The 24,181-nt window shown below is 36.0% G+C and overlaps 1 protein-coding gene across 3 annotated transcripts in view; it reads right to left on the minus strand.

Moving 5' to 3' along the window:
• The window catches only part of LOC136838472 (transmembrane protein 198), a 525,581-nt gene that overhangs the window by 133,465 nt on the left and 367,935 nt on the right, over nucleotides 1-24,181 (minus strand). For 2 of the 3 annotated variants that reach the window (XR_010853002.1, XM_067103423.1), the window contains exon 2: nucleotides 16,882-16,940. The exons of the other annotated variant lie outside the window; for it this stretch is intronic. The gene's annotated coding sequence lies outside the window, so the exon portion shown is untranslated. The remainder of the gene's footprint in view (nucleotides 1-16,881; nucleotides 16,941-24,181) is intronic. 3 annotated transcript variants of the gene reach the window in all.

Below are 24,181 nucleotides of genomic sequence, written 5' to 3' on the forward strand. Positions count from 1 at the left end.
AACTAGAATATAGAACTTGTTCTCCTTCTGGTGAATGGTGACATTCCTTGTATAAACGAGAGAAATACAAATTTATTTCCTATTTCTCTGCTGCTGTAGAACTTCATTCAATTTGCAGAGCCACATTCCCCCCCCCTCCCCCTACTGTACAGTCAACTTGGAAAATTGATTTACTGTCGGCGAAACAGCATGCAACCTTCAAGTCACGTGTTACTGGAGGCAATGACATTAAGAAAAAGAGGCGGGTGGGCAACAGACCATTCAAGAACGTTCATTACGATAATTTCTTAGTTATCAGAACTACGGGGGTGTCTGTACTGAAGTTCATGGTTTCATCGGTTAAAATTGGCTTGTCATTACTGCCGATTATGCATGTGCATTTTCGTTTGTCTGTATGGGGGTCAGACTAATGGGTTATTCTCTGGACATACAAGTTTTTGGCAAGTTGTTCTCTGGACATTTAAGCTAAATGCATCATAAGTTATATATATATATATATATATATATATATATATATATATATATATATATATATATATATATATATATATATACATATGTATGTATATTATTTATATATATATATATATATATTTATAAATGTATATATGTAATATATATATATATATATATATGTGTGTGCATATAATATATACATATACACATATATATATATATATATGTATATATAATGATTATAATCACTTCAAAGATGTGACTCGTTTATCACATATTACCACAGGTGCAAAAAAATTATAATGAGTGTCATGTTTATCTTTGCAAAGGAGGGGTACACCTCGCTATATTTATAAACACCCACCTGCAATGCGACATATCTCGAAAGCACAAAACACAGACGTGACACATCCCAACGAATCTCATGTTTATGAAACAAAGAATCAACGGAAGGCGACCCCGGTGTTTTCATTCGCAACGCAAATTCAGACGTCAGTCGTGATTACGTTTCGATGCTCTACCAAACAGCTTATTTTTGATGTAGATGCTTGCAACCGCTTTGGAACAAGCTTAGCCTTAGAGCTTTGCGAAGCGTCAGTTGTGAGATTTCACAGTGGTCTCTCGTGTTCGAAAGGATGCACTTCAAACATGGCATTATTGCAGGGCAACAGCATGTGATCCTGGTCTCACTGAAGTTTTTTTAACGTGTTAAGAGATCAGATAAGGGGAGAGATGTAAAATACTGGAAAATTTTATACACAAATTTGATATGATATACGTCCCAACATACGTATCTATCTAATCAAATAAGAGGAATTTCTTTACTCATGATATATATATATGTATATATTATATATATATATATATATATATATATATATATGTATATATATATATATATATATATATATATATATATATATATATATATATATATATATATATTTATATAAGCTTGACTGAGAGGCGGAAAGAGAGAGAAGCGAACCAACTTTTCAATTCACGAATGAAAGAGAAGAGGAACTAATTCAATAACGCTTCGCCCATCCACCTAAGAACTCCAGGGCGCCGTTGTGGGAAGTAGGGCTCCTCAGTAAAGGGAGGAGCGTGCGAAGGATAAGGGACAACGACGCTTAACAAGCAATTAGGGCGCTCGAGAGCATCTGAGTGGATAACAAGGGTGCTAACGGGATAATTCAGCGCTGCAGGCGATAAGCATGGAAAATGAGAACCCCGGTTGAAAATGAACTCGGACTTGTATTTTTGGCTATTGGTTTTGGTTAAAGCTCGAAATAAGTCAGTTCGGCACTTGCCCAAAGGCCGGCCCGTAGGAGTGGTAAAGTGTCAGAGGGAATATGAGGTCTGGTGTGGATCGCTGGACTCAACCCAAACAGCTAAGACCACCCATTTTACATTATTGCTCTTTTTATGAGTTAAAATAAAAATCGAAAATTATAATTTACTATCAACAGCAATAACATCAATTTCCTAATCTTCAAGGTGCTTCTACTTGTTCTAAAATATATATAAAAAAGGATTAAAATAAGAAATTGTGTACAGAACTCTGTTAATATATTAAATTAGCTGTAACAACCATAGTCGCTGACGCCCTAATATCGAATATATAGCGGAATTACATAAGCAATCCAAGAGAGAGAGACCCATGCGGTTTCAATTGCGTCTCAAAAGGTTTGCATTACGCAAGTCATCTGTAATTACATCCATTCTTCAAATGTTTTTGTCATTGATTACGGTGTCATTACATCGTAAAATGCGCCGTTAATCGGCATTATGTTCGCAAGAAGTATTTTTCATTCCTTGCGTCTCAAATTATTCTGTTGCAATGGTGCGTTATAAAGCTGTTTGCTGAATTCTGCTGCTTGCGCTCGAATCTCCCCGAGCCTTGAATTTACTCGGAACCTAATTTAAATGAGTTCTCTTATGCCATTTCTTCCAACCTTTTATCACTTCATATATTTGTTTTTTCCTCTTTCGTTTTCTTTCTTAGTTCTTCTGAAACATCTCTCTCTCTCTCTCTCTTCTCTCTTCTTATTCAGTCTTTTTTCTCTTGTTATTCAGTCTTTTTTCCCTGAAACATCTCTCTCTCTCTCTCTCTCTCTCTCTCTTAGGAGAGCTGTTAATCAGCTCAGTGGTCTGGCTAAACTAAGATATATAACTTTTCCTTCGAGCTCTTGTTATTCAGTCTTTTTCCTGAAACATCTCTCTCTCTCTCTCTCTCTCTCTCTCTCTCTCTCTCTCTCTCTCTCTCTCTCTCTCTCTTCGGGCTCTTATTATTCCTTCTTTCTCCCCTATTACTTACACGATACTCTGTCACAACATTTACTTTCTCCCCTCACTACTTATACTTCCCTTCCACACGGTTGCTTGACAGTACATAGTAATGGTTATGTTTATTGTCACTTCAGATATATCTAGTTCCACCATTATGTTATATATTTTGTTTAAGCACACTTTCGAGGCTTTTGACAAGGCTGTAGCGTGCGTTATTGTCTCTTTCCTGTCATACACACTCACATTCTATATACATTTACAATATTATAATGTGCGTGTATATATATATATATATATATATATATATATATATATATATATATATATATATATATATATATATATATATATATATATATATATATATATAAGTAAATACATGCAACAATTTGATAATCTGAAAGTACAGATACATTGAAAGGTGCATTTAAATAAAATGAGGGAATTCTGTATTAATAATAAATATATATATAAAGAAATAAATAACTTCTAATTGCAAAACTGAAATTATAAAATCTAAGCTTCCATATAAAAGAATTACTGTCTTTCCTACACTAAATACATTCTTAACTTCTACATTAAAGCCATATCTTTTCCAAACCATTATTTCAGCTGGCTTTGTATCGTAAACTCTGTGCTTAATGAACCCATTATTACTATTTTCTAAAGAATTTTTCGAAATTGTGGCCTGTTCTTTATGAAGTTCATTTCTTAAGAAAGGTGGTGCAAGTCTAAATTAGCCAGGTTTAAAATTGTATATGTCATATTAATACTGTATATGTGGTTCACACTATTTTGTTCAGCATATACAATTGTTTTCTATATATCGGTCAATCTGATGTGATGAACCGACTTTCAACAACTACCGCGGATTTCTTACTCCAAACAATGCACCAGCTCGTGTCTTCCGGACCTTTTTATTACGCTAATAAAAAGCTTTTATTGTTTTGGTTTTCTCAGCGCACACTGAAGACGACCTTTCCCTGGTTACTAATTACAATGCTCTCTCTCTCTCTCTCTCTCTCTCTCTCTCTCTCTCTCTCTCTCTCTCTCTCTCTCTCTCTAAAATTGTTACCTTCATAAATTATTCTCTTAAAGTTCTCCGCGGTATAACGGCTAAATTCCTAAAATGGATATTTTATATTCTAATATATTTTAACTTCATATATCCAAAATGTATACATAATATACCAGTAAGCTATATATATATATAATTTTAGTTTGTGAGTGCATGTGTAAGTGTATTACCAATATATAAACCTGAAAAAATAAAATTACACCCGAATCTGAACCTGAAGACATCTTAATTGCCGTTATTATAACTCCTATCTTCTGATTCTGTCAAACTTTTGACACTCGAAAAAATAAAAAAACTGAATTAACTACTGCAATTATGCAAAGTACAGACACAAAGAGTTACACTGGATTTTGAAAACAATGTACGCTTTGTAAACCTTGGTTTTTAAACAGGATTTTTCTTTTTGTTAACGAGAAATCCAATAATTTTGCCGTTCGAAAATTCATTGCAATTCTGCTCTCTCTCATCACAGATTCTGTCGTCTACTTTCAAGTAATAAAGCACGTCCTCTTGGAAGCTTTTTAAATGAGACATGATACCAGACGCCCATTACGAATCCACGGTAATAGCGAAGCCGGGAAAACGTAGTTACGAAAGATTTCTACACCTGATAAAATCTTGTGGTTCCCTCGTAAAGTATGAAATTACTGAGACATTAAAGATACTGTGACAGAAGTAGGCAAGGAATAAACGAATTACGCAAGGGACATCAAACTGTAGGTCGTGGTTAGCTCCGAGAGAGTTATTAGAGAAGCGGTGAACATTTTTTTATTAAAAGCATGCACTCGTTTATTGACGCCAACACCAAGTTGGTGTTTATATACATATACGTACACACACGCGCAAGCACACAGACACACACACATTATATATATGTGTGTGTGTGTGTGTGATCAGGATGAGACGAAAACTTTTGGAGTTTATAGTTTGAAAAATAAATAGTTTTGCATATCTATTCAATTGTCAGACATTACTGCAGAGAGAGAGAGAGAGAGAGAGTCGTTAGGTTAATCAAGACTCATTTCAGGAAATGTATATTTCTGGAGAGAGAGTGAGAGAGTAACTAAAGTATGAGAAAACAATAATTTACGAACGTAAGTAACAATGACTGAAAATGAGGAGGGAGGAATCGAAATTGAGGAAGTCGACCCGACTGCTTGATTAACGCACTGACTGGCAGGCAAATGCAACAGAGAACAGAACCACGGACGGCTGCGGACTACTATTCATTTGTTCGTTTATTCCTCCTGCAGCTGGAATGCCGCTCGCTCGCGGGGCCTGACGCCTGTAACTCCGCCATCGACAGCTATCACGAAAGGAGCAATGGGGCTGCTGCTGCCCCACCCCTCCCCTCCCCTAAAAAAACAAAATCGGCGCTGTCTCTACACAATCAATCTCGTTAGTCAGTTTGTGAATATTATTATAGAACGTTAATAAACTGTAAATTTTAGCATATTTATTGAATATCTGTAACTATAATATGAAAGCGCCAAAGCCGATGGTATATGTAATGTAAAGGAGAAGGATAGGGAAGCTCGTCTGAGATACTGTGGCCATGTAATAAGAAGAGAGGAGGTGGAACTAATCAAGAGAGCTAAGAACATGCCAGTGCCGGGAGGAGGAGTGTGGGGCGTCAGCGGATCAGATGGATGGATGTGGTGAGGAGGGGTATGGGTGAGGTGGGACTGGAGGAGGAAGATGCAAGGAATAGAAATAGATGGAGAAAGTTGACTCGAGCGGCCGACCCTGCTATACAGGGGGATTGATAAGGTCGAAAGAAGAAGAAGGAAAGCCGACGGGATGGGCAATCCATTGCCATTACCTTGCAAAGGCTGACTGATCTGAAAGACACATGAAAAGAACGGCGAGCAACCATCCCTATGAGATTTAAGAATTCTGTTTCTTAACTTTTCCTCGTAAAACTCATCCGGTCTTCATTTGACTTTCTTCATAGAATTCGCCCATTCATTTCCCACGCAGTGGTTATTTAAAGGTCTATTGCTTAGAGGTCAATCTAAAACACGCACTATAAGAATTTGTGGGTAACTAGCTTAAAAGAAAATGTTTGATTATCTAAAGCGCTTGGTGTGATTATCAAATCGCACCGTTATTCATTTTTAGGCCACAGGAAAATGGCTTGATGATAAAGATTAAGGTAAAGAAAACTTGACAGTTACTAACTCTCAAGGGATCGGTTTGAAGGTGCGGTCATCAAGTCACATGATCACTGTATCCACCATACTAAACAATAATGATGACGAATTAGCTTTATATTAACGTATTCATTTGTTTCTCTTTCAATTATCAAGGAAATTGACGATACAAGGCAGGTTACGTCTGACGCACCGCCATCAGTCCGTCATTCTTGAAATATCTGTCACATTACCAAGGCACAGTTTGACACCTCTCGCTTGATGAAGTCCAGCTTCTAAAAGTTCCGTCAAGTTTGAAAGTACACATATCTGAATAAATTTTCACTTCTGTTTCATAGAACAGGGGTGCTCCCTTCCTAAGGGGTGCGAAGATGCCTATGAATAATTAAAGCGAAATATATTTTCATACACGCATGTTATTTTCTTGTCTGAAAAAAAAAAATAATAATAATAATAATAATAATAATAATAATAATAATAATAATTATTATTATTATTATTATTATTATTATTATTATTATTATTATTATTATTATTATTATTTATTTCAGCAATTCAGGAGGTGCGAGAACTGACTGCTGACCTGAAAGGGGAGCATACATTGAAAAAGGTTAAGAACCACTGCTCACAGAAGAATATTCTAAACTTTGATATCAGTCAGAGAGATGATCCACGCTTGCTGTTCATTGAGGTGGAGTATACAAATAGGGGATACGTGTCTGTATGAAATACACAGGCATAAGGAAAGCGCTTGGATAAGAAGACGTGTTACCTTTTAAAAGGCAAAATAAGGAATTAGTTAGAGCTTTGTGGGCAAACAATTGGCCTACCGGGTTACAAAGTTGAACGAAGGGGTGCACTAAACTATAAGGTTCAGGTGGCAATGGGAAAATAGTTAGATGTTCTTGGTTAAGTCATTAAATTAGTATATCTTTAGAACAAAGGAAATATGTGATACATACAACCCATCCACAAATCAAAAATGCATATTCCATAAAATTTACATCAATCCAAAGTTTGCGAAAGAGCCAGTCACAGATCAAAGTCGGAGCTCGTTATACTTTATGCAAATTAAGTATGATCGATAAATCACATCATAACTGGCCCTTGAAGGTCCATGAATCATCAAAGTACCGAAGAAAAAAAAATGAGCCGAAGTTTCTTCGGCGCAATCGAGTTTTCTACACATCGTATAATCAAGGCCACCAAAAACAGATCTATCTTTCGGTGGTGGCCTGTCCTATATCGTCGCCAGACGCACCATTATGGCTAACTTTAACCTTAAATGAAATAAAAGCTACTGAGGCCAGAGGGCTGCAATTTGGTATGCTTGATGATCGGAGGTGGATGATCAGCATGCAATTTGCACCCCTCTAGCCTCAGTAGTTTAAGATCTGAGGAGCGGACAGAAAAAGTGCGGACGGACAGACAAAGTTGGCGCGATAGTTTTCTTTTACAGAAAACTAAAAAGAGTGGTTAGTGGTTTTGAGAGAAATTTAAATAGGGTAATATATTCGGCTCCAATATCCTCCAGTCTCGTCCCGCTACAGAATCAAAGGACCGATCTGAGCTGCTTCGTTTCCTCCTTGTTTTTCTTATCTTCTCAGTGAATTATTCAATGGGAAGCTCTCTCTCTCTCTCTCTCTCTCTCTCTCTCTCTCTCTCAATTAATCATTTAACAAAAAGGTGCTCTTTCTCTAGAAGACAACAATACTCATCTCTCTAACTTTATGCAATCTCTCTCTCTCTCTCTCTCAATTAATCATTTAACAAAAAGGTGCTTTCTCTTTCTCTAGATGACAACAATACTTCATCAGCCCTTAACTTTATGCAATGGAAAGATCTCTCTCTCTCTCTCAATTAATCATTTAACAAAATGGTGCTTTCTTTCTCTAGAAGACTCTCTCTAACTTTATGCAATCTCTCTCTCTCTCTCTCTCTCTCTCTCAATTAATCATTTAACAAAAGGTGCTTTCTCTTTCTCTAGAAGACAACAATACTTCATCAGCCCTTAACTTTATGCAATGGAAAGATCTCTCTCTCTCTCTCTCTCTCTCTCTCTCTCTCTCTCTCATTTAACAAAATGGTGCTTTTTCTCTCTAGAAGACAACAATACTTCATCAGCCCTCTCTCTCTCTCTCTCTCTCTCTCTCTCTCTCTCTCTCTCACATTTCTTAACTCACATCTCACCGATAACAAATTTCAAAGTTCTTGTCAAGTGTTATTTTCCTATTCTATCCTCCCGCCTTCATCTCTCATTTCTACCATTCGATGCTAACGCTCTCTCTCTCTCTCTCTCTCTCTCTCTCTCTCTCTCCCCTTCACTATCACAGCCTTTTAAATCTTTAATAACTTAATGCATTACGCCTTGAACAGGGGCTTCCGGAGCCATTACCCTCATCCGCCATTTCTTAAATCATTAAGCTTCCTCCCTTCAGTAATGGCCTTTCAAGTCTTCTTCGTTTTTCGCCGAAATCGGCAAAGGTCCACCCTCGCCCGCCCTCCCAGTAACCCCCTTCACGCCCAGACCCAGGGACCTCTGGCAGGATCCGCTTTGCGAAGTCCTTACAATCAAAAATCCTCATTCAGTAATTAACTGGCTTTGGGATCGGTCAGATTCTCCAAATTAACTAGAAGGATGTTCAGGAAGGAGAGAGAGAGAGAGAGAGAGAGAGAGAGAGAGAGAGAGAGAGAGAGAGAGAGAGAGAGAGAGAGATCAGTCATAAACCACAGACTAGACTAAAAGATTTTGTGGATAAAGTTTTTTTTTTTTGTTATGCCGTTAGAAACAGATGGTTTGCTTCATATCCTGAAATAAATGAAAATGACCCAAGCCACATAATGAAATGATAGTTAATGAATTCATAAAAAAAAAATTACAAAAAAAAAAAAAGAAAATTTTCACATATTCTTAACAAGGAATCCTATGTTTTTGTTAAATAAAACAAGAAGAAGGCAGACAACAATCGTTAGGAGTCTACTATAAGCGGTACTGGATAAAATAGATGCCACAAAATGTAATTCATTAAAAAGAAGTAAGAAGAGTTCGAAAATGGATCTTTAAATAACTTTTTTGATCTGAGAAGACCAAATTCACGCATGAAAGCGTTTTAGATGCAAGTGTCACCGAGCTTTTTTTTTTTTTTTTGCCATTTTCCTTACCAACTTTCCTCTTCCATTTTTTTTTTTTTATTTAAAGTCTAACATCATTCGCAGACTAATATATTGTAAACAAACGCGCTTTCGGAAAATTTCCAAATATTTATCAGCATTTCTGACCGTCAATCTAACGGAATAAGAATTTGGCAATAATTTTTCCTAATCTCGATTAGAATAACGATAACAACACAGCGTTACTAACAGCAACATTACACAAACAACTTCCGACCTTTCATGAAGAATTCACAATTCCCACCTTAAAACTAGAATGCGGAAGAAATTAAATCATTCGACGAAGGAAAATAAGTAAATTATTTCAAAAAGGGAAATAAGATAATTACTTCACAGAGGAGAATAAATAAATTACTTCACAAGGGAAGAATTACTTTAGAAAGAAAGAAAATACACGGCTAGTGAAACAAAACCCTCCCATTAACAATAAAACATAACAGTTTCCAAATATACGCAACGCTATACATTGCCTCCTACTGAAAAATTCAGTGCCTAAATGAAGCCCGGGCGCTAATATATAATTTGGAGAGCCTAATTAACTAAAAGTCTGGTCGCCGTAAATTCGGCCGAGGGAAAGAAAGAAAGAAAAAATGAAAGCATGCCGGTCATATATAAACAGCGGACCTGATCTGCCATACATTACCCGGCTTATCTGTTTAACAGATGCCGAATATTCATGAGGTGATAATGATGCGACAAAATAGGAATGGACGTTTTTGCTTTGGAATCGATGCACTTTGAAATTATCAGTAAGTAGTCTGAGGTCAGGCATTATTAGCATTTCAAAAGACAGAAGGAAAAAAAAAAGTTACGTAAAATGGATGAAGTTTCTGAGGTTAGTGTTTCAAAAATATTCGTGAGATATAATGCATGTATGTATTATGTATGTATGTATATATGCATATATATACACAAAAACACACTGTATATATATATATATATATATATAATATATATATATATATAATATATATATATATATATATATATATATATATATATATATATATAATAATATATATATATATATATATATATATATATATATATATATAGAGAGAGAGAGAGAGAGAGAGAGAGAGAGAGAGGGAGAGAGAGAGAAAGAGCGTCCCATGGTGTTACGGGCGATGATGAAGACAATACATACGTATATAAATACATACACACATAAGTAATAAGGAGAAAACTGCAAAATGTAGCTAGCTAGAATTGAGATACTATCAACGAGAGAGAGAGAGAGAGAGAGAGAGAGAGAGAGAGAGAGAGTATTAAATATGGATAACAAATATAACAAGTAAAAAATGCGCCGAAGTTTCTTCAGCGCGATCGAGTTTTCTATACAGCGTATAATCAGGGCCACCAAAGATAGATCTGTCTTTCGGTGGTCTCGGTATAATGCTGTATGAGCCGCGGCCCGTGAAACTTTAACCAAGGCCCGGTGGTTGCCTGCCCTATATCGTGGCCAGACGGAAGATTATGGCTAACTTTAACCTTAAATAAGACTAAAACTACTGAGACTAGAGGGCTGTAATTTGGCATTTTTGATGATTGGACGGTAGATGATCAACATACCAATTTGCAGCCCTCTAGCCTTTGTAGATTTAAGATCTGGGGGTGGACAGAAAAGTGTGACAGGAGAGACAAAGACGGCACGATGATTTTTTTTACAGAAAACTAAAAATGAAAACTATTTTTTCTCATAGATATCACTCCAAAGCTGATAAAAAACAACACACAACACGCAGGGTGGCAATACCCACACTGCAAGAGATAAAAAAAAAAAAAACACATGAACAACAAGAGACAAGCATCTTGACAAGAGCGGAGGGAAGAACAAACGCACGGAAAGCCGTCTTCGAAAAGCGCTGAAATGTCAACAATGACGCGGTGACCGAGAATAACAGATGCTTTAGGAATCGATTGCTGAGCAACGCCCGACCTCTCTCTCTCTCCTCTCTCTCTCTCTCTCTCTCTCTCTCTCTCTCTCTCAATCCTTTTGGTCGTTGGTTACATTGAGAAGCGATTTCTCTCTTCCTTACGTTCTTTCTTTCTCCTTTTCCTTCGTCGACAGGTAAGCTTATTTTGTTCTTAAAAGTGAAACGATATTTTTTTCTTCGTCGAAAAATAAACTTATTTTTATCTTCAGAAGAAACGATTTCGTTTTTCTTCCTCCCAGAAACTCCCAGTCCCCGCTCCCCCCAACACTTTTTTTCCTTGGCAAGAATCATCTTTTATTCTTCATCGTTTTTTTTTTTTTTTTTACAGAAATGACTTTGTGTGAAACGCTTTCTTTTGCTTCGGAGAAAAACCTTTTTTATTCTGGATTTTTTATTTTACGTCCAGAAACAATTATCATTATTTTACTTTTTACTGCAATTGCTTCCGGTGTATTTCAGTAATGAGTCAATGACCTCGTACACGCTCTAAGAGTCTGCTATAAGTAATGCCAAGCTGTTTCTTGGGGGTAAATCTGATAATACTTCACAGTAAGGTGCAGGTTTCCTCGGCATGTGATTGTCATTGTAATTATCACAATCTTTCCCATATATTTGCAGCCAACTAAGGATACAATGATCACTGGTAAAATGATTAGTGATTTACTAATCATAAGCAAGATTTCAACAACAAATTCAACACCAGATGAATTACCTATCCCTCTGCCAGCTTCCTCATCGTCAACTTAACGATCAGCTTTCGTGGAGTAAAATGAAAGGCATTAGTTACGAACAATGAAAGCGTTACCAACGAAGTAATTATTTCACGGTAAGCCATACTAGCTAGCAATTTCACTCCGTGGAAGCTATATCATGAAACATTAATGAGAGAGAGAGAGAGAGAGAGAGAGAGAGAGAGAGAGAGAGAGAGAGAGAGAGAGAGAGAGAGAGAGAGAGAGAGAGAGATTCTGAACGCAGCTTAAACGGACCTGGTGACAGGACAAAAAAAAAAAAAAAAACACTGAATAGTAAGCGAGGTATTCTAAGCACTAAGCAGATAACAGATATGGAAACAAAATTGATAACAGCGGCACGAGCTGCCTCTAATGGATACTATCTATTCCAAGGGGAAACTAATGGAAATTCGTCCAACGAAATTATAAAGGGAATTATCATAATGTCCCATAATTACGCTCTGTTGCTATGAGCCTCTTCTGAGTGGTTGGAAAGCCCACAAGCTGTGTTCTGCGTGTGTGGATGTTTGTGAGAGAGAGAGAGAGAGAGAGAGAGAGAGAGAGAGAGAGAGAGAGAGAGAGAGTTTACTTGGTCAAATGTAATGTCCAATGCTGATATAAAGTTATATATGTATATATAAACATACATACAAACATATACATACATAAACACACACACATATATATATACACACACAACCACAAGTCAAACCCAAATTGTTATACTTCAGAACGTCCATGAATTAGATGTAGCAAGATGAATTATGCACTGACAAATAGCGGAATACTGAATATAAAGAGCTTATGCAATTGCCCTTGAGTATATTACAAGAAAATACAAAAAAAAAAAAAATATATAGTATGTGTATGAAGGTAACGATTAGATTAGCTTTCTTCCGTGGAACAACAAGAACCAACATTAAACCCTTTATAACAAATAAACACTGACTCCCCCAACCTAAGTAACCGTGACCACTGGAAGCAAACATAAATGCCATTCTTTTTTTATCAAACCTTGAGCGGTGATTCATAAGAACACTATTATCAGTGAATCCAGGAAATGGATATCTCAGGTAAAACTTATGTGAATTACTATATAATATATATATATATATATATATATATATATATATATATATATATATATATATATTATACATACACACACACACACATATATATATATATATATATATATATATATATATATATATATATATATATATATATATATATATATATATATATATATATATCTCGAGGCAAACTTGATACGTGAGAAATCTTATCACCTGCAATTTTTCAGCTAATCTGACTTCACGCATAAAACTTTAAATGATTTCTCATTCTTCAACTTCATTCTCATCATAAATTTCATTTAACTGATGAGTCATTCCCTGAAGTTATATATCTTAAGACCTCCAAGAGGAGAGAAATTAAATAATAAATTTGGGGAAATACCAAAGATATACATAAAAGTAAAATACATTGTTATTTAATATATATATATATATATATATATATATATATATATATATATATATATATATATATATATATATATATATATATATATATATATATATATACATACATATACAGTTTATAGACACAGAAGCATTATAGAAAAAATAACTACATTAGATAGCATGAGAACAAAATTGCCTCCCATACCAGTTCATAGCTTTGGAAAACATTTAATCTGAAATTAAAAATATATCGGAAACAAGTGTAGAAATTATACATGCAAACATCAATACAAAAAGAAAGGTCATTACACATAACAAAGGAACATATCATCGCCCAAAATTAAACTAAGGCGCAGAGGTGCAAAAGTTTAAAAATAAAAAAAAAGAATAAAAAAGAGAGAAAATGAACCACACCTTGAGTACTCTGATTCATCTCTATCGAAGCAAGAGCGAGATACGGTGGAGGGAGGGAGGGGCTTTAATTACCCCATGATTCACCCAACTAAAGCAACATCATAATGGCAGTAGAGAGAGAGAGAGAGAGAGAGAGAGAGAGAGAGAGAGAGAGAGAGAGAGAGAGAGAGTGGGGGGGTAATGAGGCACTGTGAGTCAAATCACAAAGAACACCGCGAATATAACAGTGTTTGGTTTCTCTCTTTCTCTCTGTCTGTCTGTCTGTCTCTCTCACACTCTCTCTCTCTCTCTCTCTCTCTCATCTATATCTATATATATATATATATATATATATATATATATATATATATATATATATATATATATATATATATATATATATATATTAGGGCCTACACTCCTCCACTCTTCGCCTACCTATTTCCCCTCCATTCTCCACATGACCAAATCGCTTCCAAACACTCCAGTCTTCTCTCATTTAACAAATTCTGCTCCATAATCTTATGTGAAAAAAAAAATGTACCTCGAAAGCTTCCACAATTTTTTCCCCTCAGTCACAGTCAATGTTCACACATCACTTCCGAGAGAACCCATCAAATATTGCTTCTAGAAACAATTCCACTTGTCTTCCACCATCCACACTATCATTCATTGCTTCGTCTTTGAGTTTTCTATTTACCCTCATTACCAGTTTATCAGACATCGGAAAGGAAGGGCAATGATATCCACAATGCTCAAGATTGCGTGCAAGACAAAGGTAAGTGAGAATGAGCAGTATGTATAAGGAGTGTTTAACGCGACGCTGTTACCAGTGTTCTGTATGGGTGTTGAAACGCCAAATTGGTTTGGAAATTGTCGCCCATTTGGCTCATCCACGATTCAGCATTTAAATTATGAATGAGTCAGTGCCCATTGTCACCGCTGGGATTCTAAGGAGTCATTCCAAGGTGTACATTATACGAGCCGTGTAAAGTAATGTGAAATGAGATCATCTGAACTTCAAATAAAACACAAAAAACCAAAACGGTATCTTTACACTATTAAGACAAACCTGTCGGATTTGTAAGTGAATCCAGCGGTTTGCTATTTCAAGAAAGCGTTAAATAAAAAAAATCCGGTTCCACAGACCTAAGATGCCAATTAATGTTTGTAAAAGCTGTGTAAGAGCTACAATCTGAATCAACTTTACAAAAACACCTTTGTTTATATAATTTTCAATTATACTCTTTCCACCGTTAACAAGTTTTTTCACTTATGGATTTCAGTCTATCGTATGGAGGCTTGCGTTTACAAATTAATCAAGTTTCAGGCTTATTCTGTATTAATGGACATTTAAAAAAATAATAAGTAGTATATAAATTGCAGCTTGAATCCATACATCTTTTTTTGGGGGTGCAACATCATCTTTCACTGAGCACATTTGTGTCTAGCGATATTTCTCTTTGATTGATCTGTGTCATGTTAGCTTTCAGGCTAAGACACCGATATTGGTGTTACTGTAAATATGAGACTTGTGATTTATCACGCGAAGTTCAAAAACGCAAAACCTCATAAATAAAACGCCAAAAAGACGAGCTGAATTTAGCTGAAAGCAAAAATGTGTACTTTGCCATACGACCAACCATTAAGAGGGATATAAATTTGTTTTGCACTATTCAAAATCATGTTAAATTGCTTTTCCACTGATATACAGTTTAACGATGTTTATGCCAGATACTCCGGATTATAAGAAGGAAAAAGATAAAAACGCTTTTATAATTTTCTTGGTCATTAAGTACAAAGTGGAGATTTCATGGTCGGATAATCATTCATTTGGGTACCATTTCAAAGATGAATTGTTTTAACCTGCTGCAAAATGCTCAGAAAAACTAAATTACAAAAATAGGTCAAAATGGTGGGTTGAAATTAGCGTCAAAAAGAAACAAGTAAAAGGCGCCGAAGTTTCTTCGGCGCAATCGAGTTTTCTGTACAGCTGCTACAGCGTATAATCAAGGCCACCGAAAATAGATCTATCTTTCGGTGGTCTCGGCATAATGCTGTATGAGCCGCGGCCCATGGAACTATATCGTTGCCAGAAGCACGATAATAGCTAACTTTAATCATAAGTAAAATAAAAACTGCTGAGGCTAGAGGGCTGCAATCTGGTATGTTTGATGATTGGTAGGTGGATGATCAACACACCCATTTGCAGCCCTCTAGCCTCAACAGTTTTTAAGATCTGAGGGCGGACAGAAAAAGTGCGGACAGAAGAAAGCGCAGATGGACATACAAAGCCGGCACAATAGTTTTCTTTTACAGAAAACTAAAATTTATATTTACCATGAAAAAAATATTTGCTAAAAAGTAATAAGCTATATAATACCACCTATGCAATGACAGAACGTTCACTGTAACAGATGCTAACCACTGCGCAGTTATACATATTAATTGTCATTTTTTATGATAAAGGTACGTTGTATATATTACCAAATAAGTTCAATTTATGACATGGGATTTTTTATACCGTGGTGCTTTGATAATTTTATCATTTTTTCATTTTGGCCAGAATCTCTGGACATTCAGATCTAAACAAGAAATGTCCATATTAAACTTAATACAAGAACGATGAAATTGAAATCTTAAATTTTTTTTCATTTTCAAAGGCACGATACTGTAATAATAATAATAATAATAATAATAATAATAATAATAATAATAATAATAATAATAATAATAATAATAATAAATACCATTAACAAGAGCAGCGGAATTTGAAATATACCTGACAAGGAAATGGGTTATTATTTTCACAAAGGTACACTATTCCAGTTTTTCATGCTGAGTAAAATGGCGTACATTCCTCGGGAACAAAATCTGAAGGTCACAAACTTGCTCAGCAAGTCACCATAGAAGAGAAAACCCATACATGACACGTGACAGATGACACTAACTCTTATTACTCTGCTCGCTCTCTGGGCCCATTATATCCCAACGACGCCTGCACCCGAATGATGAGGTTTGGTGGAAGTTCCCTCCGGATTTTAGGACTGGATTAGTGAATACACTTTGATTACAGAACGCACAATGACATGACAATTCACAAAGTGCAAAATGTATGCATGTATGTATCTATGTATGTGCGTGTTAATGCGGTGATTTTCAATGCCAATAACGGGACGAATATACAGTTACAATTCTTACCTCAAATGTACCTTTGGTCATCAATTAGCATCTGAGGTCAAAGAATCCGCTCAGCTAACCTGGAAAGGAATGAAATATTATTTTAATAATATTTTTTGGAATCCTTCAACAGAAGTCACAACCTTCAATTAACTAACAGCTGGATGCCACGAATCAATAATGCCATCTACTTGTATAAATAAACAAACATTCCAAAAGGATGGCTGAAGAAATACGTGTTCCCTACCTATCCCCACGGCATCTCTCTCTAAAAAAATTCCTACTGATGAAATCAAAAAGATATACGATAGTCTACATTTGTGTACTATGTTCTATTAAAATCCCTTCAACCTCGTAAGAGTTCCAATGGCAATGTAAGCGTGACAGACAGACAGACAGACAGACAGTTCTCCCCCCACACGCATATCTAGGCACTGGTCTAATTTTGCTCCTAGTTTGACTGCTGTCCCTATAAGAGGAGTCACGAAGACACGGTAAGCGTGACAGACATACTGACGGAAGGACAGACAAACAGACAGAGAGGTAAAGGTTGGAGACTAATGAATGCAATACGAATACTCTTGTGAACCTTAAAGTTATGAATTAAACGATAAAAACTTCGAAGCAGTAGAGACTTTCAAGCATTTATAAAACATAACTGACTCTCAGAAAGAACTTTGTCATTCGTCAATACAGCAAAATCTGCTTGGAAATCGAAAAACTCTCTAAATGTCAAGGTTGAATCACTAAAATTCTCATCGCAAGTAATGTCAGTCTAAATCAAATGCTTACTGACAGCGAGAGAGCAGTAAATAACATCAGCAAGGCTGCCTTGCTAAAATTCCTATCTTTAAAAATAGATTGCTTATTCGCAACTATAACACTTCATAATATATGCCGCGATGACGTCTACACTCGGTAATTCCACGAACCCGTTCCCTCGATGTGATTCCGGACCAGGTAAATATTGACAGATCAGAATGAAGAAGAAGAAGAAAAAAAAAATTGCCTCGAGGCATGTGATTTTGCTTGACTGCTCAAGAACGCAATGGAAGATTGCTTGAAAATTGGCAGTTCCAGAGTGTAAAAGCACATTTTCAAGAATAGCTGCTCTAATCCGCTGGCACGCTTTTCTCTGCATTGCCAGTATTACTATACGGTATTAAAACGTGAACACCTACGGTGCATTTCAGGTTGAACCTTATCATAACAAAAATAATGCTGGTCATGATGCATTTCAGGTTGAACCTTATCATATAACAAAAATCATACTGGTCATACTGAGTTCACCTTTTATTTACCTGATATTATCACAAACCCTGTAATCAATTCCATTGTGTTTAACTTTAACAGGCTAACATATCACTTCAAGGTTGCTAGTAAATGTTTCACTACGTCCTTTGTACAAAACACTGATAGTACAAATTCCAGTGACGCCAGCTCAACAAATCACTGAATATTTTGTAAAATTGTAACGCGTCCTTGCAGCAATGAAGGTACGAATTTAAAAAAAGGGAAAATATGCAAATGCACTAAAAATGACTTTAAACAATTTACAAAAACTTAGATAGTAAAAAAAAGCATTCAAATTACGGGGCTACGTAAGGACACTGAATATTTTGTAAATTGTAACGTGTCGTTGCAAGAATGAAGTTGCGAGCTCAAAAAAGAAAAAATGTAAACCCCCCTAACAGCGTATAATCAAGGCCACCGAAAATAGATCTATCTTTCGGTGATCTCGATATAATGCTGTATGGGCCACGGCCCATGAAACTTTAACCGCGGTCCAGTGGTGGCCTATCCTATATCTCTGCCAGAGGCACGATCATGGATAATTTTAACCTTAAATAAAATAAAAACCACTGAGGCTAGAGGGCTGCAATTTGGTATGTTTAACGACTGGAGGGTGGATGATCAACATACCAATTTGCAGCCCTCTAGCCTCGGCAGTTTTTAAGATCTGAGGGCGAACAGAAAAAGTGCGGAAAGAAAAAAGTGCGGACGGACAGACAAAGCCGGCACAATAGTTTTCTTGTACAGAAAACTAAAAAGCATTGAATCGTTCGTCCCATTGAACTATGCATACAAAAAGCAACTAGCAATTCACATGAAATCAAAGCTTCGACGATCATTCTCTGCCTGCGTTAAATGATAATTTAACGAGCCACGAGCCGCGCTGTTACCTATATCTGGTTGCAGGATGTTGAATTTTTAAACTTTTATAACATATAAATACCTTCGCCCCGCAGGAGGCAGCCATTCGTCTTATGTTGATCATCACGACCCGTCAAAACAAACAGTTTCCTCTCGTGTTCAAAACTCACCTTGAATATCAATGACAGGTTTGGTTTGCAGTCCATCGCATATCTCTCTCTCTCTCTCTCTCTCTCTCTCTCTCTCTCTCTCTCTCTCTCTCTCTCTATTAACCTCTTTCTCCTTCGTGCCCTGTTTGCAACAGAAAATCGAGAAATAATTTGTTACAATTTTTCTTTTTTTTTATATTTTCAAATTGTGAGTATAAATTTCTTTTTTTCTTTTTGATGAATAAAGCAAGCGTTTATTACTTATTCTTAACCAATTTCATTTTACTAAATCACCAATTTAACTTTTTTTTTTTCAAATAAAGACAAAGAGCATTTATAGACATGTATGAATTTCCAAAATATTTGTCTGTTCATCGGCTTTTTCTGTCCGCCCTCAGATCTTAAAAACTCCTGAGGCTAGAGGGCTGCAAATTGGTACGTTGATCATCCACCCTCCAATTATCAAACATACTAAAACTGCAGCCCTCTAGCCTCAGTAGTTTTGATTTTGTTCAAGGTTAAAGTTAGCCATGATCGTGCGTTTGGCAACTCTATAGGACAGTCCACCACCGGGACGTGGCTGAAAGTTTCATGGTCTGCGGCTCATACAGCATTATACCGAGACCACCGAAAGATAGATCTATTTTTGGTGGCCTTGATTATACGTTGTAGCGGCTGTACAGAAAACTTGACTTCGCCGAAGAAACTTCGGCGTATTTTTTCCTTGTTAAGTTTTGTCGACTGCGTCGCTTCTCTCCCTTTCCCAATTACAAGGAAATTAACCTCAGACACTCCTCTTGAGCCTCCGTCATCCAATCCTCTCGCTATTCTGAGGTCCGATTTTCATTCCTGAAACTGAATGCTGTAGCTTTGAGTGTCTACCTGTGACCTTCCAGTCCCTCCTCCGCACGTCTAATAATAGCGCCACAGAGAGAGAGAGAGAGAGAGAGAGAGAGAGAGAGAGAGAGAGAGAGAGAGAGAGAGAGAGAGCCAAAAAGGTAAGAGCAAAATCCATTACAGCAAACATGGCTCGCTATTCTATCAAACTGTACTTCACAATTTCTTTTTATGTTTTGAGTGTACAGCCTCAAAGTTTATATAAATTACATTATTGAATTTTATCTAAAGGGTTTCTCGGAACAAAATGACAAGTGTACTGCAGGCATTTTTAAAGGGCCAAAATACACTAGATCTTGGTCTAGTTTCCATCAAGTCTTGGGTAATTAATTCACGCTTGTAAAAATTTCCAACAACATACACACACGTATATAATATATATATGTATATATATATATATATATATATATATATATATATATATATATATATATATATATATATATATATGAATGTCTTTTCCTGTAATACTACAGTGTAATATGAAAATAAGAAGGCCCATAAAACACTATTTAAACGTTGAAACCATATAGTGCCCGAAATATATGGTTTCAATGTTTTAAATAGTGTTTTATGGGCCTTCTTATTTTCATATATATATATATATATATATATATATATATATTATATATATATATAATCCATATAAGCTCATGAGTCAATGATGTAACCCACTAAAGTGAAACGTCTTATAAAAAATCCTCTGTACCCCTCTTGACTCAAACAGCGAATGAAATACCTGATAGTTAGTCGAATGTGGTGGGTCACATACAGGTTAGAAATAAGCATTAGGCTAGCATTATCAATCCATAAACATTTGCTGAAAACCAAAAAGTTTCGTATCCGAACCACTCTCTGATGGTACAGGTGTACAGGCCTCTCTCTCTCTCTCTCTCTCTCTCTCTCTCTCTCTCTCTCTCTCTCTCTCTCTCTCTCTCTCTTTATATATATACATATATATATGTGTTGCTTATGACAAATCAATTTTTAACTTATTTCCGAATAGGTCTCTGTCTTTTTCTCAAATTTACCCTGATGTCTAAGTTTAACTTCAAGTTGATGATATTCATGTTCTTCACAACAGAAATAGACAAAGGGAAAGGAAAAAATTATATTCTTGTCATTAATATCATATCTTTAATATCATAATTTGCATAATTACTTAAAAACCATGTATATTTTCTAAACTGTTCTTTTTTCTTTGTAATTTCTTTCTGGAACGAAAGAATGAAAAAAAAAATGAAATTTAGGCCTGAAGGGTTGCCAGGGGGACGTGCAGCTCCGTAATTTTGGGCTGGAATGAGTTTTAATAAGGGCCCTGAATGGAACTAATGCCCGATAATTCCATGTAAGCCTGCCAGTAATTTCCGAATTGTTATTCGTACACCGTTTTATTCTTTTATGCGTCCCCCCCGCCTTCCGTGTGAGAATGGAAGCGTATGAATTTGTGTTTACGTCAGCGTAAAAAAATTAAAATAGTTCGAATCTCGTCATTAAGAAATTGCTCTAAATGTACGTAAATTGATGACCGTTTAACTTTGTCTTCTATTACTAATAAAAAAATGTCGTCACGTTGCAGTTATTTGTGTTGACAATTACCGCAGCATCTCGTTCGTGTACTTACGCAACCTGAGCTTACAGATCTAATATCCTACATACCCTGAAGTATCCAGTAACTATTCTTTATGTAAGAAACTGATACATTATGCGTAACAAAGAGGTCGCCATTTCATATCAGCTGAACAGGTGTCTCTGGTACGCTTGGAACTTAACACAAACAAATATTGCTTTACCGATAATATTGTAATAAAACATATAGTTTGTTACCTTTACTGTTCAATGCTTATGTTTGATATCTCTCTCCCCTCTCTCTCTCTCTCTCTCTCTCTCTCTCTCTCTCTGTGCGCGAACGATCTCGCTATCTGGCCCCCTACTCCAGCCTTAATATATATATATATATATATATATATATATATATATATATATATATATATATATATATATATATATATATATATATCAAACCTCACCATGAGACAGATACAAAGATAGTCAACTCCTTTGTTACACACAAACGAAAATTCAGAGGGAGAGAGAGAGAGAGAGAGAGAGAGAGAGAGAGATCTACGACAATGTACCGAATACAACAATGACAATGCAGGTCAAAGTAACAATCAAGTTTGAGAATGACTTTAAACATCTCATGAAACTCTCCGGACAAAGGATAACAGATGAGCTTTGACATAGGATGAGACAGGGAGGACAGCAACAATGGGGCTAAAGAAAATATATATGTTTGTATTTAAAGATGAATGCAAAATGAACCTAACGAAACGGACAAGGCAAGAATACTAACTTTTCTTTTTTTTATAAAAGCGAACAATATATTATACATATTTACATACATACAAAAACACACACACACATAAATATATTTATATATATATAATATAAATTATATATATATATATATATATATATATATATATATATATATATATATATATATATATATTATATATGTATTAAAGACAGGTACGCTGACGCCATCACATGTTAACGACAACCTAATTGTAAAAGAAACCACTACAATATCTTAGGTAGTATCAGGGGTCTTTTAAAAAGCTAACAAGCTTTACGAGTTGCTCTAAGAACAAGAGCCCGTGCTAACATATGGCCACCTTAAAACCACAAGAGATTTATTGCTTAACTCAAAAATAGTTTCTGTGCTTCTAATAAGTAAGCGACTGCATTCATGTTGAGTTTCTTTTGTTGAGGAAAGAAGCTAATATTTAACTAATATAACCGAATGAATGGGTAACTTGACAAATAAATACATCTTATCCACGAACCCGTCCCAACTCTCTTTCTCTCCCTCAAACACACACACAAACACACACATTGAGAAAACCTGGCAAGGTCTTTCAGCAGACTCACCCCCACATAAACCTACCAGCGTAAAAAAGGATTTAATCCAAAATAAATTGGCTGCCGGAGGGCTGGAGCCAGATGAATATGACAACGAATAGCAACCCCCACCCCCACCTTCTATCTTGCAACCCCTTTCTCCCACCCCCAACATCCCCACCCCACAAAACCTTCCCAGAGGCAAGCAGTAGATCACACGACATAATTTTTTTTTTTTCTTTTCAAATCCGACCAGTTCGCTTTGCTTGATTTTTTTTTTCTTTTTAAGAGTGAGTTATGAGTAATATTTAAATGGACAGTCCATTACTGGTCAGAAGTCTGAATACGAATTAATGTGCAAGGATGAGCAGGCGCGCCATGCATGTTTACTTATGTGTTGCCTACGTATCTTAATCATCGCTAGATATGCACTAACAAAAAAAAAAAAAGTGTCCTAATATTACTGCCAAACTGCAAACATTATCATAAAAAAATATACCACGTCTAGAACATTAGATCACTTTTTGCCAGAGAATGGTTGTTTACCTATTAAATTAAGTAAAAAACATCAGGCATTCCGGTAAATATATACGTTGAATTGTAACCGGACTGAATAGGTCTGGAAAGGAAAATAATAAAGCAAAGGACAGTAAACAATGACGATTGTTTCGTTTTAAATTTTCTTTCGATACAGCCTGGCATGACCAAACCTACAGGAAGAAATACAACTAAATATATGAATAACTGAATACCACAAGTAAAACCATTGGCTTCCATGGAAAGTGAAAAAGAAAATTTAAATCGCTTGTAAAAACTAAGCAGTAGCGATGGGTTGCAGACGACACCCGCTGAAGATGACTTCTTCACGGGGGCGATCACCACCACCGCCGCCACAGAGCAAGCGTGGAAGGGTCCGCTGACCTTGAAGGGTGGTTGACCAAGAGACGACCCAGCAACCCCTCAAGGACTGTTTCTTTCTCCTCCTCCTAGTCTTATTTGCCTCTCAGGCTTTTAAACTGACATGGCTGATCATAGGAGGGATGTATTTCTGTTTAGTCCTTCATAGCACTCTAATGGCGAATTACAGAGGATTGCTAGAGAGTAAAATACAACTTGGTGAACTGAGCGCAAATGGTTGTGTTCAGTCACAGGAGAATTTTCGTACATGTGGCCTTTGGATACTAACCTGCTCGACCGCATTTAAAAAGCTGCAA

This window comes from Macrobrachium rosenbergii, chromosome 5, assembly GCF_040412425.1.
Source record: "Macrobrachium rosenbergii isolate ZJJX-2024 chromosome 5, ASM4041242v1, whole genome shotgun sequence".
Classification (NCBI taxonomy): Eukaryota; Metazoa; Arthropoda; class Malacostraca; order Decapoda; family Palaemonidae; genus Macrobrachium; species Macrobrachium rosenbergii.